Source organism: Cupressus sempervirens, chromosome 6 (assembly GCF_028749045.1).
Source record: "Cupressus sempervirens isolate cs-2001-9-10 chromosome 6, ASM2874904v1, whole genome shotgun sequence".
In the NCBI taxonomy this organism is placed as follows: Eukaryota; Viridiplantae; Streptophyta; class Pinopsida; order Cupressales; family Cupressaceae; genus Cupressus; species Cupressus sempervirens.
Genome location: NC_143123.1, coordinates 5606296 through 5624528, shown reverse-complemented (window position 1 = coordinate 5624528; position 18233 = coordinate 5606296). Strand labels below are relative to the sequence as shown.

Here is an 18233-nt window from a genome sequence, read left to right as displayed (position 1 = left end):
TAGCTTCTATATACATAGTCTTGGGTGATTTTGATTGGATGGAGAGATAATTCTCTGTTTTGTTATCTAAGACCTTTTTAAAAAATAGATAATTGAATAAAGCTGATGCATGGATAGCATGTATATCTCTTGTGTGTGTATTTTCCCTGGTATGTAAGATAATTAAATGATAGAGACTTATGTGTAGCTTCTGTATGTACACTTATCTCCTCGTATCTAGGTTAAATTTCATTGAAATAAATAGTTAAACAGCTGATACATGTATAGTTGTATGGACATATATAATAAATAGTTAAAGAAAGCCGATGTATTTATAGCTATGTATACTTATATAATAAATAATTAAACAAAGCTAATGTATAGCGTTATATACACATAACAACAATATATACATGAAATTGAACTTACATATCTGGACAGAGGCATATCTCTTCCATTAAAATCACCTTAGACTTCCATTGATGTTGTTAGTTAAGGTACATCACAACCAGATTGGATGGTATAATTTGCTTGATTTGTTATTCAACATTTATCCTTAACCACAACACATGTATGTGTTGGACGCGGTAATGAGCCCAACTCATCTTTTAACATTTTCTCCCAACCACAATGTTTGTGTTGTTGGTTATGGTACTCATAATCAAAATTGGGCTTGGTGATTTACTTGATTCCTAATTCAATATTTTTCCTCAAACAGTTTCACTATAATTGAGGAATGTATGTTTGAGCAAATTCTTACAACAAAACACAAAATGTAACAGTTCAACTGCTATTGAAACAAAAAACATTAAATAAATCTTTTCAAAGCATTCATGGTTACAGGAACAATCTCAATACAATAAAAAGAAAATAATAGCAGGTGTTAAGAAAATACTGCAAAATAATAATTGAAAACCAAAAACAATGAGTGAGCATCTAAAATAAAATGGTGAAGATAAATTATTAAAAACCGTTGGATGAACTGGCTCCAAAATCCTCATCATGAGACTTGTGTCAATGACTAATGCTTGTGACAAATGCCACCAGACCACTGTTAGTACCAAAATTATGAAAAACTTACTCAAATCTGCTCTTTCATTGCTAAAATTCTTGACAATATTTTCCAATGGACATTGAATTGCTATATTTGGATTAAAATTTTTTCCCATTTGCCTTGCAACTATGGAAATTGTGCATTGCACACTATGATGGAGCAATGTAGATCGTCCATATAAATAGAGTGAAGCTTCTGTAGTGCAAGAGAAGAGAGACAGTTGTCAGAATCTTTTTTAGAGTAGCCTAAACAACAATGAGTGACTCATCCATATGAAAGCCACACACCGAACTCATAATCCAGACAAGAGGAATAAGAATAAAAAATGCCCCACCGTACATAATGATCAGAATCACATTAACAAAATCTCATCCTTATCAGTCAAAAAACACTTTGGATAAACAAATGTTAATGCCAGGGATGATTTTCCCATTGCCCTATTTTAGTCCTTCTTGTTTTAGGGCCTAAAAAGCATTGATTGTTTGAAATTAAGGTTTGGGGACTTTTACATCTCATAGACCATGGCTTCTTGTTTCATACTCCAATTTTTACTTCAATTTTTAAATTTAAGAAAATAAAAATAATTAGTTTTAAAAAAAATTATTGAAAATTTAATCTTTTCAATTAATAACGATTTCAGTTTAATGGGACTGTGGACTTTGCAAAATGCTTCCATGGTAGGATGAGGTTTCTTTACTTAACTACTCATTTTATAATAGCTTATTGTTATTTATATTTAAGATTTTTTAAAAATAATAAATTATTTTTTATTATTATTATGAGTTTCTACTTAGAATTTAAATTTAAAGTTTGAATTTTTTATTATTATTTATTTTGTCAATTATTATAATAAAAATTTTGAAAAATATTTTGTTATTAAGGTAACTATTTTAATATCTTCTAATTTTATAAGTATGCAACCTACCTAATAAGTTATTTAAAATTAATAATAACTAATAATAGCAGTACATAAATGTTAATTTAGTTCAAATAGTTGTGTTAAACATATTTTTTCCTAACTGAATTGTTTGCTTCTTGATCATTTTTTTTTTGACTTTTATATAATTTTAATTTTTTCAAAAGTTCAAATATTATTTGACAATTTAATAATTTATAAAATATTATAATTTTTTATTGTCTATAAATAGAATTTATTTAATAAATGAATTAATATTGTAATATATGTACTATTTTAATGAATAAGAATATATTATCATAAATTCTTTCATAAGAATTTCCAAAAACTCTTCATCGAATATCAGATGCTCATTATAATTGTGTGCTCCATTTCATCAATTTTTACATTAGCAATACACCATTTTTGTTTCACCTGATTTTTCCATAGGACAAGCAACTCTGTTCATAGGAAAAAGAAATAGCCATCCATAAGAAGTGTAATTAATTATACTATTTTTGCATTTGCTTGGCTTATTGGAATGTGTATGCTGCTATTTCTATTAGTTAGAATATTTGGAATGTTGCTGAATTTTATTGATAAATATTGACAATTTTTGAAAGACTATTTAGTAAGATTCCCTAGAGTCATGTCTGTCTCTGGATAGTTGGAAAAACACTCATTGTTTGTTGAGATAAATATCTCTACCTTCCAAGAAGGATATGCTTTGAAGTTGAGCATTCTTCTGAAACTTGTGTTTTCTTGGGATTATGGCTATGGGAGATATGCATGGTATTTCATCGATTGTCACACAGAATGTCAGGTCGAATTCCGAGGCTGATGATACACTAGTCCAATTAGCTAGCGATAGAGAACAACATGGATGGATCAACACAGAGGAATGGATAATTAACATGGAGGAGATTTCCGATTTTAATCGCCTACGATCACCCTCGGATGTGTCCATATTCAGAGTTCCCAGCTTCCTCAAACAATTGACAACAAGAGGAGCTTATGTCCCTACAAGCATTTCATTGGGCCCATACCATTACAGAAATGCATTGGTTTCTCTTATGCACCAGCATAAAGGTAGAGCCGTTTGTAGAATGCTAATGAGGTACAATAATAAGCACTGCCATGAAGATTTAGCTAGTATGGAAAATGATAGGATCGTGGAGCTACAAATGATAGCCAGGAAGACCTATGAAGAGAAGATCTTGGAGCTGGAGAGCCAAGTCAGGAATACCTACGAAGAAAAAATTGATTACCAGTCTATGGACCTAGCTCGGATGCTAACTTGGGACGGTTGCTTCATTCTGGAAATATTGAGGACTCTGGGTGGTGAAGAATTCCCAGTAAGGGGAGTGGATAAATGCTATGAACCCATATTTGAGATGAACAAGATTAATTATACTAGATTTCATATTCTTAGTGACATTTTGATGCTTGAAAATCAAATTCCATTGATCGTTCTCTAGAAGCTACTTCATTTGAAGTGTGATGGGATAGAGGTCCGGATAAAGCTTTTCTGTGTGCTAGTGAAATCTGCAGGATACAAGTTCTACCCATTCAAATATGATATGAATGAGTGGCATGATATGGGTAACTGGTTATGGCCAAAATAGGCACCACAACAACAGCAACCAGAACAACAACCGCAACTGCAGCCAGAGGCACAGCAATAGCCAGAGGCACAGTAGCAGCCATGGTTACAAGATCACCATCTACTGGGTTTGTTGCACAGCCTGATTGTGTCTCCACCATTTCCTCATGATGCTGACCAGGCAGATCACGATGGTCAGAAAAAACCCACAAATGTCGTCTGGCGCATTCCTCATGCAGTAGAATTAAGAAATGTGGGGATCAAATTTTGGGAATGCAATGGAGGCATCAAAATTATTAAATTTGAGCAAAAGAGCTCCACAATTTATCTTCCTCCCATCCAAATCACAGACTACATTGAGGTGCTCTTCCATAATCTGATCGCTCTTGAGCTGTGCAAGGCATCTGAGATCAATTATGTGTCGTGCTACCTGGGTTTAATGGATGACTTGATCAACTCAGAAGAAGATGTGTATTTTCTCAGAAAAAGTGAGATTTTTACAAGCTCCCTTGGAAGTGATGCAAAGGTTGCCGAACTATTCAATAGTCTATGTAATGGAGTAACCTTGAGTCACACCGATGCCTTCAAACAACTCAAACAAGAAGTATATAAGAAATACAAAAGTAAATGGAAGGTGTGGGGGGCAAAGCTTGTAAAGGAGCATTTCTCATCACCTTGGAGAAGTTTAGCTATGGCTAGGGCAATTCTTGCACTGGTGCTCACGACTTTGCAAACTGTTTACACAATAATTGGAGTAAAGAAATAGCCTCTATGTTGTTTCTTTATGTTTTCCAAGCATTGTCATGCCTGACCACTACTTTGGCTTTTTCTGCATTTTTAGACTTTTCTATTTGGTGTTCGCTTCAGTTGATTTGTTGTCTTCTTTGCAGAACCTGGTTATATTTTGTATTATTTGGATCTCTAGATTTGCTGAACATATTCTCTATTTTAAACTATTACTTTGGTTGTGATGGATACTTAAGTTTTCATGTTTTGAAACTGGGAGATTTTTATGTATTTATTAATGTGTGTTGTTGGTAATAGTTATGTGTATTTGGTTTCAAACTTGATGCAAACTGTTTTTAGTGTTGAATGGATATTGGCAAAGAAGTTTCTGTTATATGTTTTACTAGTTAATTTAAATACTAGTGTATGTTTATATGCTTTACGTGTTTGAACTTGTAACTATATTTTCCTATGAGTGATTGAGAGGAAGTTGAATTATCATAATGGTTTTGGTTATTTGATTTAGAATACCTTGTTATTATTAAGTGCAGTTGGCCATGAATATATTGACTTGTTTGTTTTAAAGGTCTTAATATCTAAAGTAACATTGGACATAAATATTTTCAAATTTCTTATTTAAAAACAAAATTTAAATTAAGGGAAAAGTCTCCTATCAATATATAACCCTAGAGAGATTTTGAATGCTTTGAGCTAGTATTATGTACATTATTTGTAAGCCACATTTGGTGGTGGATTTTGATCTGCCGTATGCACAACTCAATGTTTGAGTTTAGTTTCTTAAATGCATTTGATAAAGGCATTAATATGCCATTTATTAGCTTGGATGGTCATTTCATTTGGTTTTGTGTTGTTGAAGTTGAGCCGGGAAATTGGGCCGCATTGTTCCGTATGTTTTGCATCTACATGTTGGTTGCTAAAAAACGACATCATGGAGGAATCAGTCAAAAGGGCATTCATGTTTATGAAGCCGAGGAGTGTTTGGGTTTTTCCTATCATTCATTATCTTTCTCTAGCTTATTAGTGCTTCCAATTTTGGCACTAATACATTTGGCATCGATTTGCGACAACTAAGTCTCGCAATTGTGATGGCAATGTGTCGCCACTGCAACGGTAGTAGACATCATTGTTTTTTAGTCGCAAATTACGACGTCTATTCTTAGACATCACAATTTTGATGCCTATCCATCACAATTTCACCATTCTAACCCGACACGGCTCTCGTCACAATGCATGCAGATCCTGTCGCAATTTTGACATCTTCCCCACGCATTGTGACAGGGTGGCATCGACATCTGCCCACGGGTTCACTGAGGCGAGAGCCTTTCCAGTTCTATCGTGGGTGTCGCACTTGCGATGGCCTTGGAAAATTGCGACGGGGATGCGACGGTGCTAGTGGTGCAGTAGCATTGGTGTCGACGTCGCCGATCGTCGTAATGTTTCCAAATGTGTCACAATTGCGAGGCAAAGTCAAGAATTGCGATGGCATCACTATGCATGGGACGCACATTTTGTCGTAATGTATGGGCGAACGTCGCAATTACAACGTCCGCAGTTAGCAATATGGCAGGGCTGCTGTGGTGATGATGCCAACTGTCGTCGCTGCCATAGCGGCCCCGCCACAAGCATGATGCATCATGGCGCATATGAATTCATATGCCCCCCAAGTGACAGAAACATGCATTCTTTCCAAACGACAACAATCTCTTTTAGTGTTGCAGGTATAAACAAGATATCCCAACAGGTAGAAAATTTGTCAAATGTCAATTTCATTTCAGAAAGTCTAGAAAAGAACACAAGTTCTGGCCAGTCATGCAGTAAATCCAGATCATCGACAAATCATGGTGCATCATGCTTGCGACGAGGCCGCTTGCATTGCCGCCACAGCGGCCCCGTCGCAAGCATGATGCATCATGATCTACTAATGATCTAGATTTACTACATGACTAGCCAGAACTTGTGTTCTTTTCTAGACTTTTTGAAATGAAATTGACATTTGACAAATTTTCTACCTATTGGGATATCTTGTTTCCACTTGCAATACTAAAAGAGATTGTTGTCATTTGGAAAGAATGCATGTTTTCTGTCACCTGGGGGGCATATGAATCTTGTAAGTGGTTTTCCTTTGGATGTCCAATGTTCAATGACACCCTCTTCTTTAGTTTAGAGCCATTATATTGAGACTCAGACCCACCTACTATTTGAATGCTAGTTTTCTTATCTCGTATATAGAATAACATGTAAGCTTTCTAGGAAAGCACACTTTTGTCACTGATTGAATAGACCTAGAGTACAAAATGTCATAAGAATAACTTCAATCAGTCTAAGAAACTTCAGTATAATTAGTGTTACCATATAAAGAAAAGGTTCTACATAAAATTGTAGTTCTTTTGTGTATCCTATTATACACAAATGTATCTTGTTCTACATTATTAGATATCATAGAGCTCTTTCAACATCTTTAGCACAATCCCTTAATTTCCCTAGTTCTTTGCTTGCCATCTAGTTTCATGAAAACATTTTCTCACCTACTTGTTCCTATCCTTTACTATCACATCTCTTTGTCTATCTTCCTTGAGGTGATTAGATTTGACACACAATGTATTTTTTGATTGACTGACATTAGAAATATTACTCTTCTCATGCACAAACACTGACATGCTAGTCAATGTCATGTACTTTTTAAAAGGTGAAGGATAATTTTGATCAACATCCTTGTCTCCAAGCAGCTTGACATAATCTGAATGATGACCCCTAGATTCAATCCCTACTATGTCATCCTCAATGTATGGCGTTGAGATGCAGTAAGAACAATCTCATAATCATCATCAATCCATGTACTCATTTCATTTGTGACAAAAGGAGGACTCAAAAAATTAACTGCTTTTATTCCTTCTAAGTGTCAAACACTATTTTCTCTCCTTGTATCTTGTTACCACTATCTTTGAGAGGGAAAGGTTCCTAAGAAGAGAGGAACATGGTGAAGCAATGGAAGATGTTTTGATAAAAAAGGATGATGCTTTGAAGCAAACAACTAATGAGAATGAGGTTGAGGAAAAGAACCTAGAATAGGATGATATGAAGACAAGTTGTCCATTTGAAGGACAGATAACAAATGAGCAGCAATCAAGTGTTGAAGAGCAAGGAGAACCTAACACCAAAAAGGTTCAAAAGGTTGTAGCAGAGGTAAAGAGAAAGGATGCTGATGAAGACAGAAAAAGATCAAGTCTTGAAGGGCTTGAGGGAAAGGAGATGATTGGAACAAAGATGAAAAGTACAAATGCTGATGTAAATAGCAAAGAAACAAAGCTTGGAGAAGCAGATATGATATTGATTGGTTCTATATGGTGTCTATTGAAAGTTGGACAAAGAAAATTCACAAAGACAATGATGACTGAATCAGATAGAACAGCCACCAACCAAGAGTTGGTATACCAAGGCAAATGGCAAGGGTGTGAAGACATGTTGCAGACAATAGTAGATCTCTCAAGGTGCAAAGAGAAGGATGAGAAGACAATGGAGATGAAGAGCCAAGGGAAGGCTAAACAAGGTGATTATATTCCAAGCATGGAGAAGTATGAAAATATGAGTTATTTTTGGTTAGTTATTCTAATTCTGTTGCAGGCATATGAGAATATGATGGAGATTCCTAGTGTGGGGAAGATAGCAATAATTGGGAAGAGTTATGTTCTAGAAGGAGCTTTTTATTGCTTCTTGTTTCTACCTATTGTTAGTATCTTATTGAGCTTCACTTTGTTTCGAGAATAGTTTAATATTCTCTACTAAATAGGGCCAACCACATGAAGGTGGAAGCTCATTTGGCCCCACCCCCCTCCCCCTAACATCACTCTACATTCCCCGTTAACATCTAACATTCATTCATTCTTTCAACCATTAATAAAATGTAACATTCAATCAATATCACATGATAACATTCATTAACACACTAGATTCATTAACATGCTTCATCAATATTTTGCATTAACACATAATTTATGAACATTCATTAGCACATAATTAAATTCATTGAGACATAAAATCTAGTCATTATCAATTAAGGTATGTATTTTTTTCTTTCTATTTCTTTTTTCTATGTAAACTCTAAGAGGAGCATCAGTGTCATCATCAATTCCCCCCTCATCAGTTGTTCTATTCTCTGTTCTTGATGATCTCAAATTCCTATGCTGTTGCAAAGGGGGGTCCTCTCCAATAACAAATAAAAGAGTTAAATTAAAAATAATTTATTATAATTGTTACAAGTATTTAATTATTTTAAATAACATAACTGTGGTTCTCTTTACCTGATCTGACCACATCATTTTGTCTGGACTCAACATCAACACGATCATGAACATCGACCCCTTGATCCTCTACAGCTGCTATACAAAGTGTTACTTTAATCCAAACACCAATTGCAATTACATATAAAAAATTTAATAGCAAAAGTATACCTCTGCCACTAGGATGCACATCATGTGAACCTTTACCATCCACAGATTGTGTAGAAGGATTGTCAGGCTGCATTCCAACATCCTACACATTGTTATCATTGCTTGCTTAAAACATATATACTCACTTTATATTGGAACTTAACATCAAATAGACTAATTGGTAAAGTATTCAATTTGAAATAAATTTCATTTAGCTTATTTACCTGTGGCTCAGATGCATCATTATTAGAACCTTCCACACTGATTTCAGCTCATAGCCATTCAGCCACGACTCTATAGCCTTGTTGGAAGCCAATTCTCTTATCCTCTTCTGTGAGGCATCTCTTGAACTCTGAGCCTTGCATTTTTGCGTGGTATGGTGAATTTTACTTGCATTGTTTCATCAACCAATGGAGGGTAGTTAAAATATCAATAGCAAATCATCTATATCCATCACAATATAATAGGAGAAAAATTGAGTAGTTTTGATGGAGCAATCTACGATATAAATGTTGCATGTTTGTATGCTTTTCTTGTATCAACATATTTTCTCCAAATTCTTAAGTTGGGTAAGAGTTAGTTCAGCTCTTTGGAAATAAAAATGGCTGCAAGTGCTGCTGCATTCCCTCATTCATCACTGCCTTTATTCTCAACTATTGGAGGAAAATTCAGTCTCAACCATGGCCTCCATTTGTGAGATTTCTTCATATGAGGATTTTGTGAACGAAGAGAAAAGTAAAATATTAGTGATTGGAGCCACTGGTTATATTGGTCGCTTTGTTGCTCTTGCAACTGTAAATGCAGTCTATTCTACCTATGCTCTCATTAGACCCATCACTGCCCATGATTCTGCCAAAGAAAAGTGCCTCCATGAATTGAAAGATTCTGGTGTTAACATTGTCTATGTATGTCACTAGCTCTATTCATAACTAAGATTTTGTGGTAGATATGTATGGCACAGTTGTAAAGTGTGTGTAATTTTTTAAAATATTGATTTTACAGACTATAGATTGTTTTGATTGGTCATATAGGTTTAGAATATATGATTAAGCTTTGCTTGTTTGTTCATGGTAACTACTATTGCAGTTGTTTGCTAAATTGTTAGATAGCGGTCATCTCACAAATAATCATGTTTGATTGTCTTGTTGTGAAGTTGGGTATTTAGAAATTATGTTAAGAAGGGGTGTTTGGTTAGTGATCTCCTTATCAATGAGTCTAATTTGGTTGGGATCATGAGCTATATTATTGTTGTAAAAATTTGTGTTGTAATGGGTTTTATTAATGTCTACATGTTTTGTAATGGGTCTTATTAATGTGCATGTATATTATAATGGGTGTTCTGCAGGGAGATTTAAGTGATCATAATTCAATGGTAAAGGCCATGCAAGGCATTGATATTGTTGAACTTTGATGCAGAGGTTTCTTCCCTCAGAATTTGGGCATGATATAGACAGAGCCAATTCAGTAGAACTAGGGCTAAGCTTTTATAAAGAAAAGAGAGTTGTTAGGAGGGCAATTGAGGCATCCAACATTCCATACACTTACATCTGTTGCAATTCTATTGCTGGGTGGCCTTACTTTTATCATACCCATCCCTTTGAGCTTGCTCCTCCCCAAGATCAGTTTGAAATCTATGGAGATGGAAACATCAAGGGTGAGATTTTAAATAATGTCATATTAGTAAATGAAGGAATCTTCACTAATCTAGATTGTAGAGTTTGACTTCAATTGTTGAATTGTTTATATTGAATATGAAAATCCACTAACTATTTATAATTGATGAGCTAAATAAGGGATTCCTAGCATTTCCCATCACATTATATAAAAAATTTGATACAAATTTTCATTTACTAATACTTACAACTCTTTCTTGAAGTTTCGAAAAACCACCAGAGCCGAGCTTGTGTGTCCCGTGCTTTTCTAGTCTTGCCTTTGTTGCCTTTGATGTGTCCAGAAATCTATGAAAAGTTTCAAATATGTTAGATAGTATAAATATAGAGGTTAATTAGTACATAATTAGATTCTCAACAGTATCACATACCTTGATGTACTCTCCATTGGTGTAATATTATTTTTCTTGTTAGCTTTATACTTTCCATCCAAAATCAGAGCCTGCCACTCAGCCTCAGGAACATAGGGCAGATGCTCATACCTGGGGTTATCTTGTAAATTTTTTCTGTACTGGTCCCTAATATACTTCAAACATAAACCAACTTTTTCAAGGAGCTTTTTTCTCTCAAATGCACGAGGTCCAAAGAGTTTGGTCATGCTCTCTATAAGATCATCCTTCAACGGTTTGCGTTGGTTATTTCACCTTTTAAGTAAAAAAAAATATGTTAGACTCATAAATGAAGTGAAGCTACCTTTAATATAGTTCAAGAAATGGATGAAAAGGAAAACTATCATAGCAATGATATGAAATCAAAATAGTGGTTTGGGGTTTTAGTTAGGATATGATGTTCCACCAGGTACACATGGTGGGCCCGAATATTCGCAAACACTCATCACCAAGTTTTCTCCAAAAAAGATAATTTCCTACAAAATAATCATGGGATCATTAGTTGATGAAAAGTGATCAAAAACTAAATTACTATTATATCACTATAGAATAATAATAACTTTAAAGTACCTCAAACTTTGGCTACTTTTAATGGAATGCCTTCATCGTCATTGACGATCAATGTGACATCCTTCACCGTTCCCATACTAGGAACATAGGAACATCCAAGAAATGATGCTACAGCTCCTATTGCAAAAAGTTTCATAAGTTTCCTAAGTCTTTGTCACGAAGTATAAAAGAACAAATGATAATTGATGTTAAAAATTTGTAAAAAAAAAATTGTTTGTTGCTGTCATAAGAGAAAAAAAGAGGGATTTGTGTACCAGCAGATGGTGCAATAGTTGATGCCTGTAAGCTACATGTTGTTGACTCAGCAGTCGGAAAGAGATTTGTGGTTGTCCTGGATGGAGGCAGCATCATCATAGGATTCAATTGATGTGAAGTTGAAGAATAAAATTGTTAGAGCATGCATAAATATAGAACGTGTGGACTAGCATGGACAAGATTGTTAGAGCATTAAAAAAAGGATTGTTTGAGCATGTATTGTCAATGATTATTATCATTCCTATATATATTCAGTGGAAAATAGAAGTGGGGAATGGAACATGCGATCTACCTGAACCACCTACAGCACCCTCATCATGGGAACGAGGCTCGAAATCATGCAAAAAACTCTGTAAAGACAACACATCCATATTTTAATTAATGCCATAAAAGAGCATAACATAAAAACCATTATTGAACTCTTGTTATAATTAATACTTACTTTTAAGGTTCAGAAGTGTGCATCAATTCAGCTCCCCTTTCTCTTATTTCCTAAGTAGTAGGCTTTATGGTTGCCAAACGTAAAATTTCTTTGCCAATTTTCTTTAGCAACTTTTTAGTCGAATCGATCGGGTCATCGGTGTCTGCTAAATCAATATAAAAAGGGTCCTCCTCAGGGGGGGGCTGTTGATCAGGGACTGCAGGTTCATTTCCCTCCCTCCGACCACTGGCCCTCTGTGACAACAATAGTATTAGTATTATCAAAATTACTCCAAAAAAATGAAGAAAACAACATTAAAAAAAAACATTTTTCTTCTATCTAGTTTGCACAATTACAATGAGTTTTACCTGCTCGTGTGTAGATGAGTCGGGAACATCACCAACATCCCCTCTGGGCGATTGCTCCATATTGTGCCCCTGTGTCAAAGATCAAGTATAAAAATGTTAGCCAAAAATTTATTGACTAAATGGTATGTTGGAGTCATTGATTAGAAGTTGGTTTAATAGTATGTACCACCCCCATGATAGTAGCCTCGTTTGTATCTATGCAGTTCAAATTGTAATCAATAAGAAGCTCTTCCCCTGCATGTATTGATTTTATCGCACAGATGAATACATGATTTCCCTCACGCACCTCAAATATGAAATTGGGTTGCTTTATAGTTGACCCAGGTCGTGTACTATTTATAAAACCTACAATATTCCCTGTTGCTTTTGGCCTTCCATCAATGTATATAACCACACTTTTACTTTGATTATTGTCTTGTTGTTGTATATAATTTTCCAAGAGGGCATACCTACGCATACTTTTTTTATATTTAACAATATGCATCCAAATTTTGTAATCATAACATGGTCCAACATACTCCATCAATTCAGAAACTTTGTTGTAAGACACCTTTATGCCATCCATAGAAAATAGGCCCAAACCATGTAGTGATGATGGTGCTATGTGATATATCCTCTCATTAACACAAAAATTAGTGTTTATTGGAGGAAGTTCCTTGGGTACCCAATGTTTCTGTAGATGTTGGTACCTCAAGGGCACCTCGATGTCGCCTTCTGTCTCATCATCATAAGAACATGACCCCCCTTGAGCAAGGAAAAATTTCATGCATTTATTGAATTTCCTTCTAGTCCTTTGACCTCTAGTTAATCTCCCTGTTCTAGATAAACTGCATCTCTCACTTTCCTCTTCTATTCCTATATTTCTCGCACTCGAGGAAGACACTTCTGACAAATACCTATTTGCTAGTACCTGCAAATGGGAGAGATCTTAGAAGAAATCAATCTTACTATTGATAAGTGTATTAAATAGACTATCTATAAGGAGTATTGACTTATACCTGTCGATCCATGAGACTGTGCGGGTTGTTCTTTAAAGGGGTTCAGTTTCCTACAAATGTAATTCAATTATCGTGAGCATAATCACATCATAACCATAATCACATCCATCATTAGCATCACATAAAAATTAAAAACATTAAAAGGTACACAATAAAACACTTAAATCAGGCTCACATTATAAGCCTACTAGGGAAGTAGGCCTAGTGAAGGGCTAAAACTGGGTTTTTGTATCAGCTGATGAGTTGAGGGCTTAATCACCTTGGGGAAATGCTATTTGAAGTTTTTTGATGTGTGTGGAGGTGGAGGAAACACCTAGTTAAGGTGAAGTCAAGTTTGGCAACTATTAAGGCATTGTGAGCATTTGATAGTTTGTTGATTAGATTGCTTGGATGAATCTTTTGGATGGATTGAGGGACATTCATGGGATTATTCCAAAGATGTAGAACCTAAGGTGGCATAAGGATTTGGTGTGCACTCTGATAGGTATGGAGTTGGCTTGGATCAAGGAGAGGGATCTTATGAAGATGCTTGGTTGTTGTTGTGAGAACACTATGGAAGTCCCTCTTGTTATGAATGATTGCAAGACCACCTAGGGTCTCTGCATCACCTACGGAGGTAGAATTATTAACCAAAAAATTGGGTAAGCACTTATATTATGTTTTCCCTATGAATTTTATTCTAGGTACAACTCCCTTTTATAGATATTTAATGAATTCCCTTTTCTAAACTAAACACTTACAAATGCTTTTGACCTGAAAGAAAATAAGGCTCAATACATTCACGCATCAATATGTGTTTTAAATAGTTTTATTTAATTAATTTAGATTAATAGTTAATTTAGATTAGTAGTATTCTATTTGTAGTTGAAACTTGTAGCTTTTAAATAGATAATGAATAAACTATGTAATCATATATATAAGACAAATATATTTCTATCAAGAAATGAATATTAAATAGATTAAGGATTGATGGCATACCTCTAAATTCCATCATCATCATCCTTGTCATCATCATCATCATCATCATCATCGTCGTCCTCATCATCATCATCATCATTGTCATCATCATCATCCTCACCATCATCGTCGTTGTCGTTGTAGTCGTCATCATCAACATCATCATCAACATCAACATCATCTTCATCATCATCATTAGTAGCCATGAGTGTTATAAGTTGTTACTAAATGGGGTAGATTTTATATTCCTATCTAGTGAGATTGTGTGCATAAATCTTTGGTTTAAACTCTTGAGGATTTATTTATTTTATAGAGCATGATCTTGTGTTAGGTCACAAAATATCTTTATGTAAGAATTCATTATGGCCTCTCGATACTTAAATCATATAGAACAAGTTTTTATCATATTTGCTCTTTATATATATAGACTGTGACTACAAGATCTTATTCTTGACTGTAAGTAATGTTTGGTCTTATATCAAGTGACCGTTACACATGGAACCAATTTAATGCAGAGAGATTCAATTTTTCATTTATTTTTACATTACAATGCTACAATTTTTTAAGGGATAATCAAATTTGGCAAGCAAGAAAGCATCAAGTTTCTTCTGGAAACCCATCATTAAATTAATACTGTATTTGGTTTGTTTTCAAAGCATATGAGACACTTTGCATATCGTCAGTTCCAAAGGTTGATATTAGTCTCTATTTGTATCTTTGTGTGGTTTTAACTTTCTTCCATTGTAATCTCATGCATATAGATGTGGTGCTTGGAGTGAGAATATGCTTAATCTTTGATTCACCAACAGTAGCCTTTAGTACTCCCCCATTGGAATGTGACTTTTTAGAACAAAAACCATCCTGAATTTCATTATTCATAGGAGGTTTTGATATGCCTTTGCATATAGGAACTATCTTCACCATTCCAATCTGTTGGTAAACAGATTGTCCTTTTAAATAAATTCTCAAAATGCCCAAATCTGAAAGAACAATTAGATGCCAACAGTTGGATAATCTATCATGAGATTGATAGATTTCCTCTGAATTGGAAGGTATAGCTCCCTTATGAAATGATATGCAATGAATTTGTTTTATTGCCTAAACTAATTGGGTGCATTCTTAACCCGAGAACGGAACAGGAAAACCAAGTCAATCCTAGGCAAGATTAACTCAGGCAAAATTCAGATCCTAAACCTAGCCAACTTCGAGAACTCACACATCTTATGACTCCTTGGCATTGATGATGCAATATGAATTCAATGAATGCAAATGCAAATGCAATGTAAATTAAATTAGAATAGAAGGTAATCTATTTGGGTTCTCATAATAGAAATGGCTGCAAACACTTCTTATCCGCAACACATTTGCTATCCAATTCTAAGGTGTAAGATAATACCCAGAATCAATTAATGCAACTCTTTGATTGCGAATAATCAGAAAAACCCCTTTTAAACTCTCTGATTTAACAAAAGATCTATCTTTATTATGAACATAGAAAATAATGATGCTCTGATCATTATTACTTACAACTCAGTATCAAATCTATTACAAAAATGGAATAGAAAAAGCCCCCAAATGCAAGAAACAAAAAATACAAAAATTAAATGTGTTCCTCTCCCTGCTTCAGCTCTTTGACTATATGTCAAAAAAAGAACCCTCTTTCAAGAAAAGAGTTTACAATAAATAGCTCTCCAAGATGACTCTTCAATTCTTCATGACTATTCTAATTTTGTAACTGTGGCCTTTCAGTTACGAAAATTGAATTTGATAAATCCTCTGCCTATTGGTCTTCCCATATTTAAAATATTCTCTATACTTTATAATTCTCCCTATAGAGTGCATTTTAATAATTTTCATGGAGGCATCTATGTGATGACTTAACACCTTCCACGTGTCCTTTATAAAAAGATGATTCCTTCAAGATTCCTTTAGGTCGATTACTCACTCTCACTTTTAGGAGAAGATGAACAATAGTTGTGACATGGGTCAGATGGCTGGGACTTTAACGAAATGAAACAATGCTTGATATTCTCATGAATTGCTTACACAACATATTCAGTTCTTTGGCCAAAACAATTGGCCCACAGTAAAAGACTTTGATTCTTGCACCTCGGTGTCTTAGGACTAATTTGGAGAAGACTTGTGCCAATTGAACTCTTAATGGTTATGCTGTGTCCTCTTAACGGTTTTTTCTTCTTCAAAATCACATTATAACTTTCAAATAGAATTCATAGACACTCCAGATGTTGATATTTGATTGTATCAACCAAATGCATGCCAAAAACTTGAAACGAGCCGAGGCTCCATATACTTGGTTGTTTAAGAAATGTTAAATTTTGCAATTCTTTGTCGCCAATTTGACCAACACATCACTGAGATTCATTTTAATACTTTATAGTTCCTGATCATGCTCCATCATAGCATCATACTTCTATTTTAAAGATGTTTGTATGCTGAATATCAACATCATTACATTCTTCAATATAGTCTAGAGATCAATCAACTATATGGAAAAGACCTCTTTGAATGTCTACATCCAAAGAAAGAGCCTCTCTATTTTCAATGCATTCATTAGTATAAAGAAGATCTCAATGGATGGATGTACACATAATCATATAGAGTACGGACTGAATCATCCAAATGCTAATTTTGTCAATGTGTCATTATGAAGACTTTTCCTCTAATTCCTTGCGGCATTTGAAAATCATGTCTTGAAACCATTCTTCTACCTGAAAAAGAAACATCCATTGAAGTACAAGTCTCTGCCAGGTTAGGATCTATAACCTACCCAAAGAAATGAAACTCTGATAATAACCCAACTAGCTTGAAACAAGATGGCAAATGAAAATGAACCCGACAAAGACTTCCTATACTAGGGGAGATCTAGACCTAGACACCAGACTGACTTGATGACTATATGGCTCAATATTGCCAAAAAAAAAGGGTGACTTAAAGTCAGGCAATAGCTGGCTCCAACTGGGGAATATGTACTACAAAGTGCATAGAGAATCCAACATCTCTGGTTAAACAAGTGCCTTAAGCATTGGGTTATGGAGTCTAGACCAAAGATCAATGAGAAAATGCATACAAGGAGGGCGGAGGGGAGTAGGGAAAACTAAAACAACGCAAGAGAAAACAACAACAACAACTAGGCAAGAAGAAGCTACAGTACACATGCCAAAACTGGAAAGACAAATTATTTATAGAAGGTGAGGAGACCTCACCTACAGGACCAAAAGAAAAGAAAGATTCATACATGACCATTTACAGGAAGAGAGAAATATGAACCTTTCTAGCATAGAGGAGAATGCTTCACCCGCTTGCAACAATATTGATATCTTTTGGCCAATCCTTGACTGCTGAATTTGAGTCCAAAAACTATTTGTAACATAGCAACCCATAGAACTTTGCCAAATAGCCATGTCTCATCATATACTTCTGATTGCTTCATATTTATCTGCATACTGTCTTTCACATGCTCTATCCTATTTGGTGAAGAAGGAAACTCATTGGACTCTGCAAACATCACTGAATCATACTTGCATCTATTCTCCTCAACCTTGTCACTTATAACAAGGATATCAATTTTCAAATCTAGACTGGTAGAATATTCAAGTGATTCTAAAAGCATTTCTTGAAAACACTCACATCCGTTTACTCCATTACCACTCTCAGCAAGGATATCATCTTTCAAATCAAAATGAACATAATCAAAAAATTGAAAATATTTTGGAATTGAAATAGCATCATACCAATCATAGGCTTTATCATTAACAACTTCAGATTTAAAAATGGGGCTGAAATTGAAGGATTCCTTATTTGCTACAGCATCCGTCCAAGCTGAGATATCTTCTTTATTTTCTATAGCAAGATGTTCTTCTAAATTCACAATTTCAATAT

General features: G+C 34.7%; 1 pseudogene; it reads left to right on the top strand.

Moving 5' to 3' along the window:
• The first annotated feature begins 2698 nt into the window (after nt 1-2698).
• LOC149550713 (UPF0481 protein At3g47200-like) lies at nt 2699-4297 on the top strand (annotated as a pseudogene).
• The last annotated feature ends 13936 nt before the right edge of the window (nt 4298-18233 follow it).